We start from the raw sequence: 17,219 nt of genomic DNA, 5'->3' as shown, positions 1-17,219 counted from the left end.
ATCACTGCCTCAGCTCCCCCTCAGATCATCAGGCATTAGATTCTCGTAAGGAGAGGGCAACTGAGATCCCTTGCAGGTGCAGTTCACAGTAGGGTCTGCACTCCTATAAGAATCTATTGCAGCCACTGATCTACCAGGAGATGGAGTTCAGGCGGTGATGTGAGCCATGAGGAGCAGCCCTAAATACAGAGGAAGCTTTGGTAATTCACCTGCCGCTCACCTCCTGCTGTGCGGCTGGGTCTGTAGGGTGGGGGCGGGCGGGTTTGGGGACCTCTGTCTTAGAGATCACAGAGAGTAAGGTGGCCTCCCCACCAACCAGAATGGAAAGACCTAATGGACAGGCATTGGGTAAATTCTTAAGAAGGGTATTGCCCTAGACCAGTGATCTCCAACCTTTTCATCTCATTGCACACATAACTAATTACTAAAATTCTGTGGCACACCAAAAGATTTTTTTTTTTTGCTGATCTGACAAAAATAATAGGTATAATTTTGATATACAAAAAAATAATAGTAGTTACCTACCCATTTTGCTCCAGAGTGACTTTTAAAATTTTTTTAAATGTTTGCTTTTATTGATTTTAGAGAGAGAGAAAAAGTAAAACATTGATTTGTTGTTCCACTTATTTATGCATTCATTGGTTAATTCTTGTATGTGCCCTGACCAAGGATCATACCTGCAGCCTTGGTGTATGAGGATGATGCTCTAACCAACTGTCCAAATGACTTAAAAAAATCAGGTTCCTATATTTGTAAATAAGAATTTCTGGTATCAAGATTTAACCAATTAGACTCAATCTTAGTATGCAACATGACCAATAAGATGCAGCTCTATTATATGGCCTATATCTTTATAGTTCATGACAGGGCATTCACACTGGACTGCTATTGTTGTGTTAGCTGTTTTCATTTTTTTATTTGACAATCCAAGGGAAAGAGGTCAGTACACCTGACTAAATAGATACAACATGTTTTAAAAATTCTTGCAGCATACAGGTTGAAAATCCTGACCTGAAATAAAAGCTACTCTGGTCCCACCTAACAAAGTTTATAAGTTAGCCTTTTAAATGATCAAACTGTTGCCAAGTAACTTAACTACGCCCAGAATAAAGCTCAGAAACTCTTGAAGGGATACAAAAAAATCCATACCATATGATCCAGCAGTCCCACGTCTAGGTATTCGTTCAAAATAATAAAATTGGGACCTTGTGGAGATATTTGCAGTTCTCTGTTCATTGAAGCATTATTCACAATAGCCAAGGTATGGGAGCAATGTAAATGAATAAAGAAAATGTGGTATATACATATAATGAAAAAGGAGGACTTCTGTCATGAAACAACATGGATGAAGTTTGAGGACCTTATACCAAGTGAAATAAACTAATCACAAAGGAACCAATACTACATGATTCTACTTATATGAGATATCTAAAGTAGTCAAACTCATAAAAGCAGAAAGAAGAATAGTGGTTGCTAGGTGCTAGAGGAAGGGAGGAATGAGCAGTTGCTGTTTAATGGGTATAAAGTTTCAGTTGTGCAAGATGAAAGTCCTAGAGATCTGCTGTATAATACTGTGTTTATGATTAATAGCACTGTACTGTATGTACACTTAAAATATTGTGGAAGATAAATTGTACAAATTTATTTGTCCACTCATTTTTATAAGTAGCGTTTTCTGCTTTTTAAAAAATATGCAATATAAAAAATTAAAAATAAAAAATTTGCAGTATATTTGTATGGTGAAGCTTAAGCACAAAAGATAATACATGTCCATAACAAATCCAAAAAAAAAAAAAATCCAGTACCCAAAAATGTAAAATTCTTAAATGTTTTGCATCCTAAAAATCACCAGCATGCAAAGAAGTAGGGAAATATAGTCCATCATCAGGACAAAAATCAACCAACAGAAAGAGAGAAAGAAATGACACACATGATTGAATTAGCAGACAAGAACATTAAGGCAGCAATTACAAATATACTCCATATGTTCAGGAGGATAGAGGGAAACATGAACATGCCAAGGAGAGAAATTGGAGTTATTTTTTAGAAAGAGAGACCCAAATAGGACTTCTAGCAATGAAAAATACAATATCAGAAATGGAATATTCAACAAATAAGATGAACAGATTAGACATAGAAGGAAAAAATATTAGTTAAAACCTGAAGACAGCAATAGCAACTCTCTAAAAAAAAAAAACACTAAGAGAAAAAAGTACTTAGAAAAAAACACATCAGTGAGTCATGAGACACTATTATGCAGTTAACACAAGTTTCAGAAGGAGATGGGAATACAGAAAAAAAAATTTTAAGAAAAAGTGGGCAGAGATTTACTAAGTTTGATGAAAACTATAAACCCACAGATTATAGAATTTCACAAATCTCCAAGCAGAGGAACCAGGCAAAATAATCAAATTGTAGAAACCAAATGACAATATCTTGAAAATTGTCCTAAAAGCAGCCAGAGGAAAAAGGTATCACCTTAAATAACAGATGAACAGATATATAAAAATGAATGTAGACTTCTTGTCACAAACTATGCATGTCAGAAAACAATGAAGTAACATTCATAAAGTACTGGAAGACGAAGAAGAAGGAAAAACACAGCCTAGAACTCTGTAACGGGCAAGAAAGATCTTTCCAAAATGAAGGCAAAATAAAAACTTTTAGTAAAAATGCTGATAAAATTTGTCAACAAACCTGCACTATAAAAAATGTTAAAAGTAGTTCTTCAGGCAGAAGGAAAATGGTATTAGATAGAAATTTGCTTCTACAAAAAGAAATGACAGGCATTGGAAACGGTAATTATATGGGTAGATATAAAAGCTATTTTCTCTTCATTTAAAATTTTTTTTCAAGAATTGCTTACAACAAAAATAAAAATATGTTGTGTCTGTAACATAAGTAGAAGTAAAAAAAAAATAAAAAGGTATAGCTACTAAGTTAGTGGTGGAGGTAACATGGAATCATAAAAGTTACCAATAGATGGTAGAAGAAAAAGAAAACGAAGAAAACATGGTATAAATAAACAAATAGAAAGATAGAGCTTTAAATCCAACCACATTAAGTATAAATCACATTACATGTAAATGGTCTAAACACCCTTATTACAAGAGATTGTCTGATTAGATGTTTTTTAAGAAGAAAGGTTCAGTTATATACTGTGTACAAGAAACACACTTTGAATATAAATATACAAATCAAAAGTAAATAGATGAGAAATAGTATACAATGTAGACACTAATTTTAAAAAAGCTGGAGTTCCTATATTAATATCAGAAATGTGGATTTCAGGGGAAGAAATATGAGCTATTCCATAATGGATAGGTATCTAATAACATTTAATATAGATGAAGGAAAGCAAATAGAATTGAAAGGAGAAATAGATAAATACACAATTATAGTTGGAAACTATTTTAGTTTTAATGTTTTCCCTCTAATTAATATTTGCTCTCTCATTAGCCAAAAGATTATGCCGGCTAAACCTGATTAGAGAAATAGTATTAAAGGTGAAGATTCTATTTAAGTATCTACAACCAAAATCAGTTAAAATAAGTAAGTATTGGGCCTTACTAATTGCTAGGTGTGTTGGTTTCCTGTTGCTGTTGTAACAAATTACCAAAACATTAGTGGCTTAAAACATACAAATTCGTTATCTTACAGTTCTGGAAGTCAGAAGTCCAAAATGGGTTTCACTAACTACTTCTCCTTACAGGGAAGATGTAACTCTGTTTAGGAGAGCAAAGTAGAATTTGAAGTGGGAATTATATTCATAGGAATTTATTCAAACATTTTCCAGGAATAATTAGACTATTACAAGGAAAGAAAACAAAGCTGCATTACCCTAAAATGCATATGGATATGTATTATCTTTTGTGCTTAAGCTTCACCATACAAATATACTGCAAATTTTTTATTTTTAATTTTTTATATTGCATATTTTTAGGCATTTTTAGAGGGGGTAAATAACCCATTTACACATGGTTTCGCCCCTAATGGAATTTCTTTTCTGATATAAATGCAACAGCAAGGGGGTACAAGAAATTCATCCGTGGAGAGTTGCAAGGTTTAGATTAGTCTAAAATCCTAGGACTAATTGAGAGGGTTGCTGTTTGAGTGGAGGATGTGCTATTTGGGGAGAGCAGCAACCAGAAGAATTGAGGCAGAGAATATACAAATGAGAAATAATTTTCTAGTACTGTAAAGAAATAACTTATCTGACCTAAGATGGTACAGTATCTATATTGGGGCATTTTATGGTAATTTCTTATTTTTCAGGGAGGGTTGAAGGAAGGTATACTGGCTTAGAACTTGATGAGTCATCTTAGGCGTTCCTTCCAGAAAAATATGTTCAGGTTGGTTAGGGTGCTCTATAACCTCCAAGAGATTCAGGTCTAAAGTATATGAAAAACATGTAAAAGCTTCCTTGACCCCCAAAAGTCGTGAAACCACCAACTTCCCTATGACCTGTTTGTTTTTGGCCTATAAATAAAATCCTCTTGTTTATGTTTTCAGGCTATGTAAATTTATACCAAGAAACTGCCAGAAGAATTTAATTTTTAGTCAAGAAGTGAACATCAGTAACACACTTGAATACCCTTCTTCCCTACCTCAGGCAGTAAGTAGTAAGGGAGTAGAAAACAATAGTGTCATGTCTTCAAATACAATGTGTAATGTTAAACTTCTTTTTAAATTCACTCTACTTCCTAGAGGTGCAGTTTTAGTACTACCAAAGAAAAATGATCATTATCCTTATTACAAATTTGCATCATAGAGCATAAGAGAAGCTCAGTTAATAACCTAGATTCCTATTGGATTGTTTGGAGCTCCTTGCTGCTTTGTAGTTGGCTTAATAGAGAAGAGAGGCTTTGTGTATCATCATAATTTATTATTCCTTAATATTTTCCACAGTTCAGAACCTAAAGCTTATAAGATGTGAAATAATATTTTTAAATTCTACTTTGAAGGAGCAAATTTTAAAAACATGAAGCAGTGGAGAGCTTGTTGCAGAAAGAAAATATATAGCTATGTATGTATAGATATAGGTATATGGAACATACATGATACACATTTATGGAATAAAGAATTTGATTTAGGGAGAAAAACAGATGTAATTTTCTCTTTGCCAAATATTTATAATTCAAATCTCACCTTTGTAAATAATCCCAGTGCCAAGATCTGAGACTGTTTTGTAAATGTCAGTGAAAACTTAGTATCAGCCCTTAGAAAATATATAGAAATATATTTCTATACATTAAGAAATACTATTTTGGATAAATTTCATCTCTTAATTCAGTCCCCCTATTTAGGTAAATGGAATTTGTGTTGTAATTTACATTTGTCTCAAATTTAAAAACCAATAGAAAGTATCTGTACCCTTTGCTCAGTGTGCAGTAAGGTCTGAAGTAGGAGTTAAGTGAAAGTTCCTACAGTGCTGAAGTTAATTCAATTTGGTAACCTTCCTATTTGCTTAGAAAATTGTACATCTGGGAAATCTTAGCCTAAATCTTATTTAATTTACATTTATTGCTGATAAAATTTATGTTACATACCAATATATCATTCTGTGGAAAGGCAGATTGTATGTGTGTCTCAATTGCTGTTCTTATCAACTTTTATGACATAATAAAAATTACTGAAGCTTAGAGAAAGGTGTTCTTTTCAGGGGTAGGGAGATGTACTTCTCTCTTTTTTCAAATTGCCTATTTGGAAAATGTTAACATGTCATATAGAGAGGACCCCCCAAAAATCCCAGAATTTATTCATTAAAAAAAGTGTGTATTTATTCTTAACATATTTAAACTTCAGTTTTATTTATTCAATGCAATAATGTTTTTTCCACTGCTCAAAACAGTTTTTGAACTCATCGATTTTGATGCCTTTAATGTGTCTGCCATTTTTTGTTTTACCTCTTCAGCATGGGAAAAATGTTTCCCTTTGAGGACTTTTTTTAACCCAGGGAAACAACAACAACAAAGTTGCTTGGGGCAAGATCAGGTGAATAGGGAAAGTGGGGCACAGGGTCTGTGCTGTTTTTGATCAAAACCTGCTGAACACGCAGAGCTCTTTGGGCAGGTGCATTTGTAAATCACTCATCATTAAATGGGCAAAGGCGAAGCTGAACGCAGCCTCTCACAACATCCAGCTGGTACACTGATGCACATAGGTTCATAGAACACTCACATAGCAGGGGAAGCCTTATTACAAGGGACCCACCTTCTAGAAGATAATTCCAGTTTTTTGGGGACCTCGTATAATAGGTGCATAGCAAATAATACAGGGGTGGGGCAAACACAGGTTTACAATTGTTTGTATGGAAAATAATACAATAATAAATAATAATGCAAGGATAAACTCTGTGTTTTACCTACTCACAATGGTAAACCTCCTCTTGCCTACTTTTTCCGGAGTGTCACATAAATGGAATCACATGTTAAGTGACCTCTTGTGCCTGGCTTCTCTCACTTAGCAAAATTCTTTAAGGATTTATCCATGTTGCTGCAGATAGCAGGTATCAGTTTATTGCTGAGTTGTATTTCATTGTATGAATGAACCACAGTTTATTTATCCAGTCACCAGTTGATGGACATTTGGGTTTTTTCCAGTTTGGGATTATTATGAATAAACTACAAACATTTATATTTAAAATCTAATTAGTTTTAGAATTTCTGGGTTAGTATGGTATTCTCTTGAGTGACTAGATCACAGACCCCTTAGTCTTAGATAATCTAAAACAAGACTCCTCACAAGAGCTCTGAGCTCTCTATTAGAAATTGGGAATGAAAAACATGTTGACTGTTTTCAAAATTTAGAGGTACTACATTAATACCCACTGAGTAGTTATGATAATTATACACAATTACATTAATAAGGACTCAGAACTGGTGTTCTCTTCCTCTCATTTCTTTTTTACAAAGGCTCCTCTTTTTCTGCCTCCTGCCCTGCTATTCTGTTAATTGTTATTAAGAGAAATCTAAAATTTGGGTGCTAACCTTATCTTTTCTTAATTGCAAAAGATTCTATAGTGTCAGCAGATTGGCACAATCTTTTTATCACAAACATTTTTCTTTTTATCACAAACATTAGAAAAACAATGTCACCTAGCAAATAGACTTCACAGTATAGCCCAACAACCTGACAGATCATTCTCACATGATTCCTGTTAGCACATTCTCTCAGTTATATTTTTTTCCCAATGTGATGCTTTCTGCATTGCTTTGTGAAATAGCTCACAACTGCATATACTACTTCTGTGTCAAAAATTAGCCCAGTAACTAACTTCTCATATTTAAAAATCAGCACTAATTTCTTCCACCTGCATCTTCTGCATGGCCAAGACTATATCTTTATTCCTTATGATTGTTTAAATTACTATGAGCAAGCAACTTGAGGGACTTTTCCCCTTCTGTCATTCCTGTTTTGCAGGATTGCACCAAACTTGATAAAACATTATCAGCAGCCATTTTGTAGAACTTTTTAGGGTAATTCCACCAATTTGTATTGTAAATCCCCCTGTCCATGAGTCATGCAGAGTAAACACATCATTAGGTTTTTTCCTTCTCCTGACTTTCCTAATGAGAGGAGAAATCTACACAGCTGGAGAGGCCTTGAACTCCTTTCTGAACTGATCTATTTACATAGCATATGCTTAGTTTGACACATTGCTTAGAAGAAGCAGAAACCTTTTTTAGTTAAGTACTATACAATACTTCAAAGAACATTTTAGCTCCACTATAATTGTTTAGCTTTTCTGGATACAAAGCTGCTCTTTAAAAAACATTCCTGTCCTAGTTCTTTACATTATTGCTTTCAGTGTGAGAGAAAATTAAGCTGAATATATTTAGAAGCTCTTTTCAGAAACAAATTTTAGTTTCAGGAGTTGCTGTATAATGTTAGCAGTTGAAGACGTCTACACAAAGCAAGGACAAATCATTGTGCTCTGGTCTAGTTGGTGAAAAAGTAAATGGTAACTTGGAGCCAGATAATATGCTGTTGTGGTCTGATATAAAAAACCTACACTTTGAAGCCAGATAAATCTAGGTTTAAATCCCAGTATGTGCTTGCTGATAATTTTTTTTCATCAGCGTTAAAGCTACTGTTTTTCACCTATGCCAATAATAAGAGCTCCTTCTTAGGGCTGGATTTCAGCAACTGAAAGTATGTATAGCACCTGGCATATGGTAAAACTACCCATTAAATGTTCCCTTTCTCTGTAACCCTTCTTCCTGCCCCCCTCCAAAAAAAAAAAGTCATCATTCAAATGTGATTAGTTTTGGGGTTTTTTTGAGATTTTTCTTTGTTTTTAGAGAGGGGAAGGGAGGGAGAGAGGGAGAGAAACATCAATGGGTGGTTGCCTCTTGAGCACCCCCTGCTGGGGGCTTGGCCTGCAACCCAGGCATGTGACCTGACAGGCCATCGAACCAGTGACCCTTTGGTTCACAGGCAGGCATTCAATTCACTGAGCCACACAGCCAGGCAAATGTGACTTTTTTTTTAACCCTAAATATATCTCATGAAGGTTTGAGGATAGATAAAGATAACAGGGTGAACCTACCTGTGGAATGCTGAGGATGATTTCCAGGACAAGGTGTGGACTCTGGGAAGACTAGGTTGCCATATTAGTTAGTTCAAGCCAATAGAGTTGTTTGAAAGTATACATGACTATCAACACTGTGACTAGATACATACCTTCAGTATGACTAAATAAGGCACATTCCAACTTAATATATGAGGGGTACCTACAATGGATAAGACATTGTGCTGAGAGATGATTTGCTATTATGCCCTTTGTCTCTCCTCTTTGTTTTGGGCTACAACACAAACATGATGGCTGAGACTTCAGCAGTTTTCCTGGGCCACAGCATGATGTAAAAATAGGAAAGGTGCCTAGATCCTTGATGATGTAGATATATATTAGCTCTGGACTGCCTACTACTTCTAAGTTTTGTCAACTGAAGGTGTAGTTGACAATTCAACAGCAACAGGAGTCCCCAATTTGAAGGGCAGTGAAGGAAGAGAAGAGACACTTTATTCAATACAAATATTTCAATTGTGATATAGCTCAGTTGTGGGACAGCACAGCTCTGAGACAGCTCAATAGTGACATAGCATGATTTGGAACAGCATGGCTGTCAAACCACTCAGGCAAGGAGGCTGGGGTGTTACAGCTCCACCTCCGATGCTACAGCTCCAGCTCTGATGTTACAATGCCGCCTGGGGAAACACAGTCTTTGGGGGAAACTTAAAGTGCATGCCCACAAGGCAGAAGTAGCCTCTATAGATAGTAGTACCTGCCCCAATCTCTGATTGGTTTGTTCTTGTACACATGAGGGCTCCAAATCCTCTCAGTTGGATTGATCCAAAGAGCATTATCCTAATTGGTCAGAATGGAGCTGCTCTAATTGGTTGAAGATGCAAATGAAGATACAGATGCACAGCTCCCATTGGACAGGGAAAGTCTCAGTCCTATTGGATGAAATATTATCCTAGGAGCCCTCTCATGAGGGTTGGCTCAGAAAGGAGGTACACAGTGCAGAAGGTTTGACAGCCCAGTCTGTGGCTTTTCCCTGAAATGCAGCATGTGTAAGAGACCTCTAAACAATGGCTGTTAAACTCTAGTTAAGAATTTGAGTTCAGTTAACCATGAGGAGTCCTTTTTGGCAGGGACATTCTTTTTAGTCAACAGTTTCTTTTCCTGTTGTGACAGGAAATAACAATGGCTAGAATATATAAGGATTTTTTTTTCTGGTGTCTGCTAGTAGCAGCAGAACCTAATCCTAACAGCTTCAGATACCAGTTTGGGTACAGGCATTTGACTCCCTGTAAACCCCACCTCTAGTCACTATTGAAATGACTAATATATCTAAAAATAGTACACCAGCACTGCAAGAAGGAAAGGGGGTGTTTATATACCTAAAATACAGAGATGTCAAGAAATAATCTAGATATTTTATTGAGGGTAACTAGAAATCTTAAAAGAATGGCTGTTTCAGGTCTTGGGCATGAAGTGTATATGATGAACCTGGGGTATCTTCTCATACAAAAAAGCAGGAAAACTATCAGAAACTACTTGAGTTGTGTCAGAAGGACTTAGAAGCCAACTTGAAGAATTTGCACTGATGATGGGATAATTTGAGCATCAAAAAGTAATAACTGCAATGGATATGTTTAGAATTTGTGAGTTCATATATTACTGAAAAACGTATTGCTTATTTGTAGAGGTTTTTAGGGAGCCGATTCATTCTTTCTAAAATTGGTAAGCGAAAGGAAAGATTCACGCATTACTCCTGCATTTCCTATACAAACTATTCAACTCAGAATAACTAAACAGATGGTAAGGGCAAGATTTTCTTTGCAGAAGTAATTCAGCTAATGCATTAAGAAGGGCTTACAGAATTAGAATAGCGCCATTTTCTTATGCCTGAAACAATAATCAGTGATAGCTAAAACTATTAGGGGCGTCGCTAATGAAGAACTCTATAATGGCTGGGTCAGGCTAACAACACCCGAACATAGGAATTAGTCCCTGCATAACTAAAAGAGAAACTGTCAGACATTATATACTTCCGGATGAAAGTCCACACCTCTGCCTTAAAGTGCTGTGCTGAAAAAATCAAGCCCTACTTTTATCAATCTGTAGATCCAACTGCTGGTTTACAGAAAATACCCAGAGTGGAATCTGAGATAAGACTCTGCCGCCACTAAAAAAGAAGAATGTGGCACTCCATACAGGGCAAAAGCATACACTTGATACTGTTGACATATGAAACATCCAAACCTGTAAAGAATTTTTATGAGTTTATTTGAGCCAAATTGTTGACAATTAGCAGAAAGCAACCTCTCAACGGATTGAGAAAATGCTCTGGAGAATGGCAGTTTTGCAGCTTATTTTATATATTAGAATAAAAGGAAATGTGAGGAGGGTTGCATGATATCCATTCAGGGGGCGAAAGTAAGCGAAGTGGGGAAATTCTGGAATTAGATAAAAAGTAAAATGGAGAGACACATACTTATTTTATATTGGTGGGTACAAGATAGTTAATAATTACCATTCATAGCACACAGAGATGGTATACGGGGAACAAGAAAACAGGGTTCTGCCATCTCCTGTTCTGGTGCAGAGGCTGTGCGCTGAAGGGTCTGGAAGAGGGGATCACTCTGACAGTTCAAAGATATGTTCTTAGATGCAAAAAAACTATAGTACAGGCTTGCTTAAAGTAAAGGTTGTCAAGGAAGCCACAGGCCTAGGAGGTGACTACCACCATGACATGCTTTTAGTTAGAAATTTTATATTCAGACCGTCTGAAGTGGTTTCTTTCAGTCTCTGAGTGTGTAAGGCCCACCATGCAGGCCTTCCCTGAGCTTGTCAGGTTTAGCTTGTGGGCCCTTTTTTGTCCACAATACTAAAGGTCACTTTTAATAACAAGAGAATGTTTGGGAGCTTTTTAAAATACTTGCAAATTTCAAAAATTGTGGAGTCTTTGGAGTAAAACATGGAAAATGAGTTTATAAGACAGTAGACTGAGATGAAAGGGTAGGCTAGCTAATTGATCGGGAAGCATAACATAAAAGGGTATTGGATAAAATAATAGTAGATTGAAAACTAAAAATGCAGTAGCCAAATAAGAAATAGCAGAATAGTAGCCAGATATGCAGTATCCAAATTAAATTGTACAGTAGAAACAATAGAGAGCGAATAAGTAACTTAAGAAAATTGATTCAGTGATATGGAATACAAATTTGAAAAGCTCTACCAGAATGCAAAGGAATAGAAGAAAAGAGATGGAAAAAAAATATGAAAAGACGACAGACATAAATAAAAGATAGAATAAAAGAGATCCAACATAGAGATAAGTGATGTTTTGCAAGAGACCAGAACAAACTGAACAGCAACAATTATTAAACATACTGTAGGAAAAACATTTTCCTGAGTTGAATGATGACCCTAGCCCATAATTTAAACAGAATTGTTTCCAAATACTAGAAAATTTTAATAAAAAGAAACTTAACAACTAAACCTATTCTGGCGAAACTTGGTGCTTTTTCTTGTTAAAAATAATCAGGCATCTAGGGAAGGGGAAAAACACACACACACAAGTTACAAAGGTAAAAAAGGCAAACTAGGCTTAGATTGTCCTTTTAATTAAACATCAGGGAACAATTGAGCAGTGTCTACAGAGTTCTGTGTGCAATTTGGACCCCCAAATTCTTAATCCAGCCAAGATATTTGACTAGGACGCAACACAAATTTTTAATTCTACAAGGCTTCAAAGTATATGCCACACACCTACCCTTCTGAAAGAATTATTTGAAAATATATTCTAGTTGAGAGAATCTTCAATATACAGGCAAAAGCTACAACTTACAACTCTTTTCCAAGTATGACTTCATGCTTGGGGTTTAGCTATTCTTGAATCACTGCTTTGTTAATTTTAGAAAGCAAGGACATTAACTGAAGTTATTCTCAGTGGAATATGAATGAATTATTTTGTAAAAATCATTGTGCTAATTGACCTTAGTATACAGAATTTCCTAAAATGGTTCTGAGTTTGGGCAGCACTCATATTTCATCATTTGTAAATAGTACTTACTAGTTAAATATACTTAGTGCATATGGTGTATCATAATGATTCTCAAAGTGTGGTCCAGCAGCATATATTTCTCACCTGAAACGACAAATTATTGGGTCCTTACCCAGATTTATGAATCAGAAACCTTAGGGATGGGGCCTAGCAATCTATGTTTGAATGAGCCTTTCAGGTAATTCTGATGCTCAGTAAAAATTAAGAACTGCTGGTATAGTATATTGGCACCCAGACCTAATTAATCGTCAGAACCACCTGGGAACATCTTGAAACATCTCTTCCCAGCTTAGATGAGACTTAATATTCTGAGTTTGGGAATCATGGTATAAGAGCTTAGAATCAGATTTCGATTCTGTACTTAACTCCACAGCTGTTTAATGTTGCCAAGCCTCAGTTTTCTCTCCTGTAAAATAGCACTCATTTTCCTGCCATTTCATTGGGTTGTTGCAGGAATTAAATGAAGAGATGAATAAAAAAGGATCTTGCAATGTAGCTAAGGAAATGCATAGTCATAAGTGTATGTCATTCTTTTTTTGAAAAGGAATTCACATAATGGTTGTAAACATTCTCTTGTAGACCAATGTATATCATCTGTGTTCTGCTTCAGTAAATGTTTTCCCCATTCATCCCTTTCAAGCATCTTTCCCTTTCCTAACTACCCGCCACATTACTTTTTACTTAACTAGCAAATTCAGCCAGTATATTTATTTTACACCCTTTCAACATGATTTTTTTCACTTTTTTCCTGTATGTTCAAGTCTTGCCTCTTTGAGGTTGTAAGTCATTTGAGAGCAGAGATTGTACATTAACATTTTATGTTTTCCTCAGTATTAGATCTTAGGCTAAACTATGTACATAATAATACCAAGTAAAATAATTTAATTGATTTTAGTCTGTTCACTAGCTCACAGTCATAACTGGTACTATAGGAATTGATAAGGATTTCCCTTGTTACTTCATTAATTTAATGTTTTTGTGTAAACAAAGCTTCTTTCCGTCTGTTAGTTTGGACAGATGATTAGTATGCAACTAATCAATGTCCATACTTTACTGCTTAAAATTATTTAACAAATATTTTAATAATTTAAAACATTTTACGTTATGTTGCATTCATAAAAACTGGAATTGCTTTGGTGGTCTGTTGGCACACTAAGATTTTCCTGCAAAAGTAGGTGTGTCAGGTAGAAGACCCCAGTAGGCTTAGAATGTGAATTTCCAAGTTAAAGAAGACATAAATAAATGGAAATACATCCCATGTTCATAGATTAGAAGACTTAATCGCAAGATGTCAATGCTACCCAAAGCAGTCTACAGATTCAAGGCAGTCCCTATCAGAATTTCGGTATCTTTTTGCAGAAATAGAGAAACCCACCTAAAATATATATGGAATCTCAAGGGACCCCAAATAGCCAAAGCAGTCTTTAAAAAGAAGAACAAAACCAGAAGACTCACATTTCTAATTTTAAAACTTACTAGTACAAAACTACAGTAATCAAAATAGTCTGCTACTATCATAACAACAGGCATACAGATCAATGGAATGGAATAAAGAGTCCAAAAATGAACCCTAACGTATGTGGTCAGATGATTTTTGACAGGAGTACCAAGACATTCAGTGGGGGAAAGGACAACCTTTTTCAACAACTGTTGCTGAGAAAACTGGATATCCACATGCAAAAAAGATGAAATTGTACCCCCATCTCACAGCATATGCAAAAAATGTATCAAAGACTTACATATAAGACCTTAAACTGTAAAATTCTTAGAAGAAAACTTTGAACAAAAGCTCTTTACATTAGATTGGCAATTATTTCTTGAATATGACACCAAAGGCATAGGAAACAGAAGAAAAAATAGACAAATTGGACTTCCTGAAAATAAAATTTTGGTATCAAAGGACAGCATCAACAGTAAAAAGACAACCCACAGAATGGCAGAAAATATTTGGAAGTCATATATCTAATAAGGGATTATAGAGAACTCCTAAAACTTAATAACAAAATAAGCAGTCCAACTCAAAATGGGCAAAGGAATTGAATGGACATTTCTCCAAAGAAGATACAGAAATAGCTAATAAGCACATGGAAAGATGCCCAACATCACTAATCATTAGAGAAATACAAATCATTACCACAATGAGAGGCTACCTCACATAAATATTAATGGCTACTATTAAAAAACAAACAAAATAACAAGTGTTGGTAAGGAAATGCGTATTTATTGGGAATGTAATATGTTACAGCCACTGTGGGAAACAGAATGGTGGCTACTCAAAAGCTTAAAAATAGAATTACCATATGATCTAGCAATTCCATTTCTGGGTATATAGCCAAAAGAGTTGAAAACATGATCTCAAAAAGATAGTACCTTCATGCTTCTAGCAACATTATTTGCAAAAGTCAAGAGATGGGAGCAATCCAAGTATCCATCAATTGATGAATAAGCAAAATGTGGTATATACATACAATTAAATATTAGCCTTAAAAAAAGACAATTTGGCATGTGCTACAACATGGATGAAACTTGAGATCATTATGCTAAATGAAATAAGCCAGTCACAAAGAAAACATACCATATGATTTCACTTGTATCAAATACTTAAGTCAATCATAAATGCAGAGAGTAGAGTGGTGGTTGCCATGCGCTGGTGGGGTGAGAGAATAGGGAGTTGTTGTTTAATATTTAATGAGTTTCACTTTTACACAGTGAAGAGAATTATGGAAATAAATGGTAGTGATGGTAGTACAACATTATAAATGTATTTAATACCACTTAACTATACACTTAAAATGGGTAATATGACAAATTTTATGTTATGTGTATTTTACCACAGTTTTTTTTAACTTGAGGAGAAAAACGAAAATGAGCTTCCATGCTCTAGAGTAATAGAAGACAACAGGCAGTCTCTGCTCTCCTTGCAGATACAGTACATGAGAACCACAAGTGTATCTTCCCCAACTCCCGAGTTTCATTTTGAGTGTTTATGTATACAGTTAACATATCCTTTATTGAATGGTTCTCCTTTATTTCTGTAGTTAGAAGTTTTTCATTTTTGTTTTGTTTTTGTTTTTTCCTTTTGGGGCAATGGATATGTCTATAGGAGAATGGCAGAGAAAGCAAAAAGTATTGGGTTGAGTTGCTTCAAAGCAGATTTGTGTTAACTGAGCAGAAAAATTTGAGCTTTGATGTCACAGATCATTTTCATTCTGAGGGTAATATAGGCAATCTATATCCAAGATTATAATTCTTGTCAGAAATTAAGCTAAATAGGAAAAAGAAGGTTAAAACATTTATATTCCAGGTTGCAGTTTTTTGGCTTTGTTTTTGTTTTTCGGTCATGGCTAATTAAAGACAATCATGAAATGCAAATATTTTTATCTTAAGATTTATACTTTTTTTTACACCCTAACTTTTTATACTAATGCTAGTTGTTTTCCTTATATATGCTGCTACCTTGGGATTTTTAGAACACCAGCACATTATTTTCAAAGCCTCAAATTAACATGGACTGATGAAACTCTTATGCTCCACTTCTATCTCTGGAGAAAGTTTTTGCTTTAACAAGCTGTCCCAGAACATCAGTATAATTATTAGCAGGAATGAAGCTTTGTAATGCATTTGTAAGTTGTTGCTGGATTTGTGGGACCAATGGGGATCCTATTTTCAAGGGCTTCATTGGACTGTATATATGTAAATATTCATAATTATTACTAATTTCAACTCCTTAATATGGCATGTAGTTACTCTATTGAATTTGAAGAAAATTCAAAAATTCTTGCAGCTTCATTCAGAAATACTAATGAATTTTTAGAATAACTAGATAACTCTTCCTAAAATTGTATTTTACCTTTGCAAAACTATTGATTTGACATCAGAATTCAATTGTGTCTAGAATAAGACCTGTTAATGTTTGAGTTCAATTCATAACTGGTAACCTATTATAAATTAGAATATCTCCTGAGGGAGGGTAGTATTCAGCTTCAGAAATGCAATATATATCTACTCAAATATATATCTATACCTATGACATGTCAGAACACAAGTTTTGAAGTCAGATAAACAAATTTGAGTTTAAATCTCAAGTGAACTATCAAAAGACCTGAATAGACACTTACCCAAAGAGGACATACAATGGCCAATAGACATAGGAAAACATGTTCAATGTCACTAGTCATCAGAGAAATGCAAATTAAAGCCATAATGAGATACCATCTCACACCTATCAGACTGGCTTTCATCAATAAACCAAAAATCAATGAATGAAGAAAAGAACCATTCTGCACTGTTGGGAATGCAAACTTGTGCAGCCACTATGGAAAGCAGTATGGAGATACTTCAAAAAACTAAAAATGGATCTGACTTTTGACCCAGCAGTCCCACTTCTGGGAATATATCCAAAGGAATCCAAAACACTTAATTCAAAAGAACACAAGCACCCCTATGTTTATTGCAGCATTATTTACAGTCACCAAAATACAGAGGCAGCCCATGTGTCCATTAGCATATGAGTGGGTAAAACAAATAAGGGACATTGTGTAATGGAATACTACATGGCTGTAAAAAAGAGGAAAGTTTTACCCTTTGTGACAGGATGGATGAACCAGGAGAACATTATGCTAAGTGAAATAAGCCAGTCAG

The 17,219-nt window shown here is 35.1% G+C and overlaps 1 protein-coding gene across 5 annotated transcripts in view; it reads left to right on the top strand.

The window, feature by feature from the left end:
* GLCE (glucuronic acid epimerase) overlaps positions 1-17,219 on the top strand; it is a 98,572-nt gene that overhangs the window by 66,884 nt on the left and 14,469 nt on the right. Inside the window, exon 1 of one of the 5 annotated variants that reach the window (XM_054565222.1) lies at positions 3,528-3,552. The exons of the other annotated variants lie outside the window; for them this stretch is intronic. The gene's annotated coding sequence lies outside the window, so the exon portion shown is untranslated. Of the gene's footprint in view, positions 1-3,527; positions 3,553-17,219 lie in introns of those variants that run through there. 5 annotated transcript variants of the gene reach the window in all.

The sequence above is a fragment of the Pteronotus mesoamericanus genome, unplaced genomic scaffold, assembly GCF_021234165.1.
Source record: "Pteronotus mesoamericanus isolate MK-2021 breed Mesoamerican mustached bat unplaced genomic scaffold, CSHL_Meso_final contig_164, whole genome shotgun sequence".
In the NCBI taxonomy this organism is placed as follows: domain Eukaryota; kingdom Metazoa; phylum Chordata; class Mammalia; order Chiroptera; family Mormoopidae; genus Pteronotus; species Pteronotus mesoamericanus.
The sequence above is the reverse complement of the archived record's forward strand: the minus strand, read 5'-3'. Positions and strand labels throughout refer to the sequence as shown.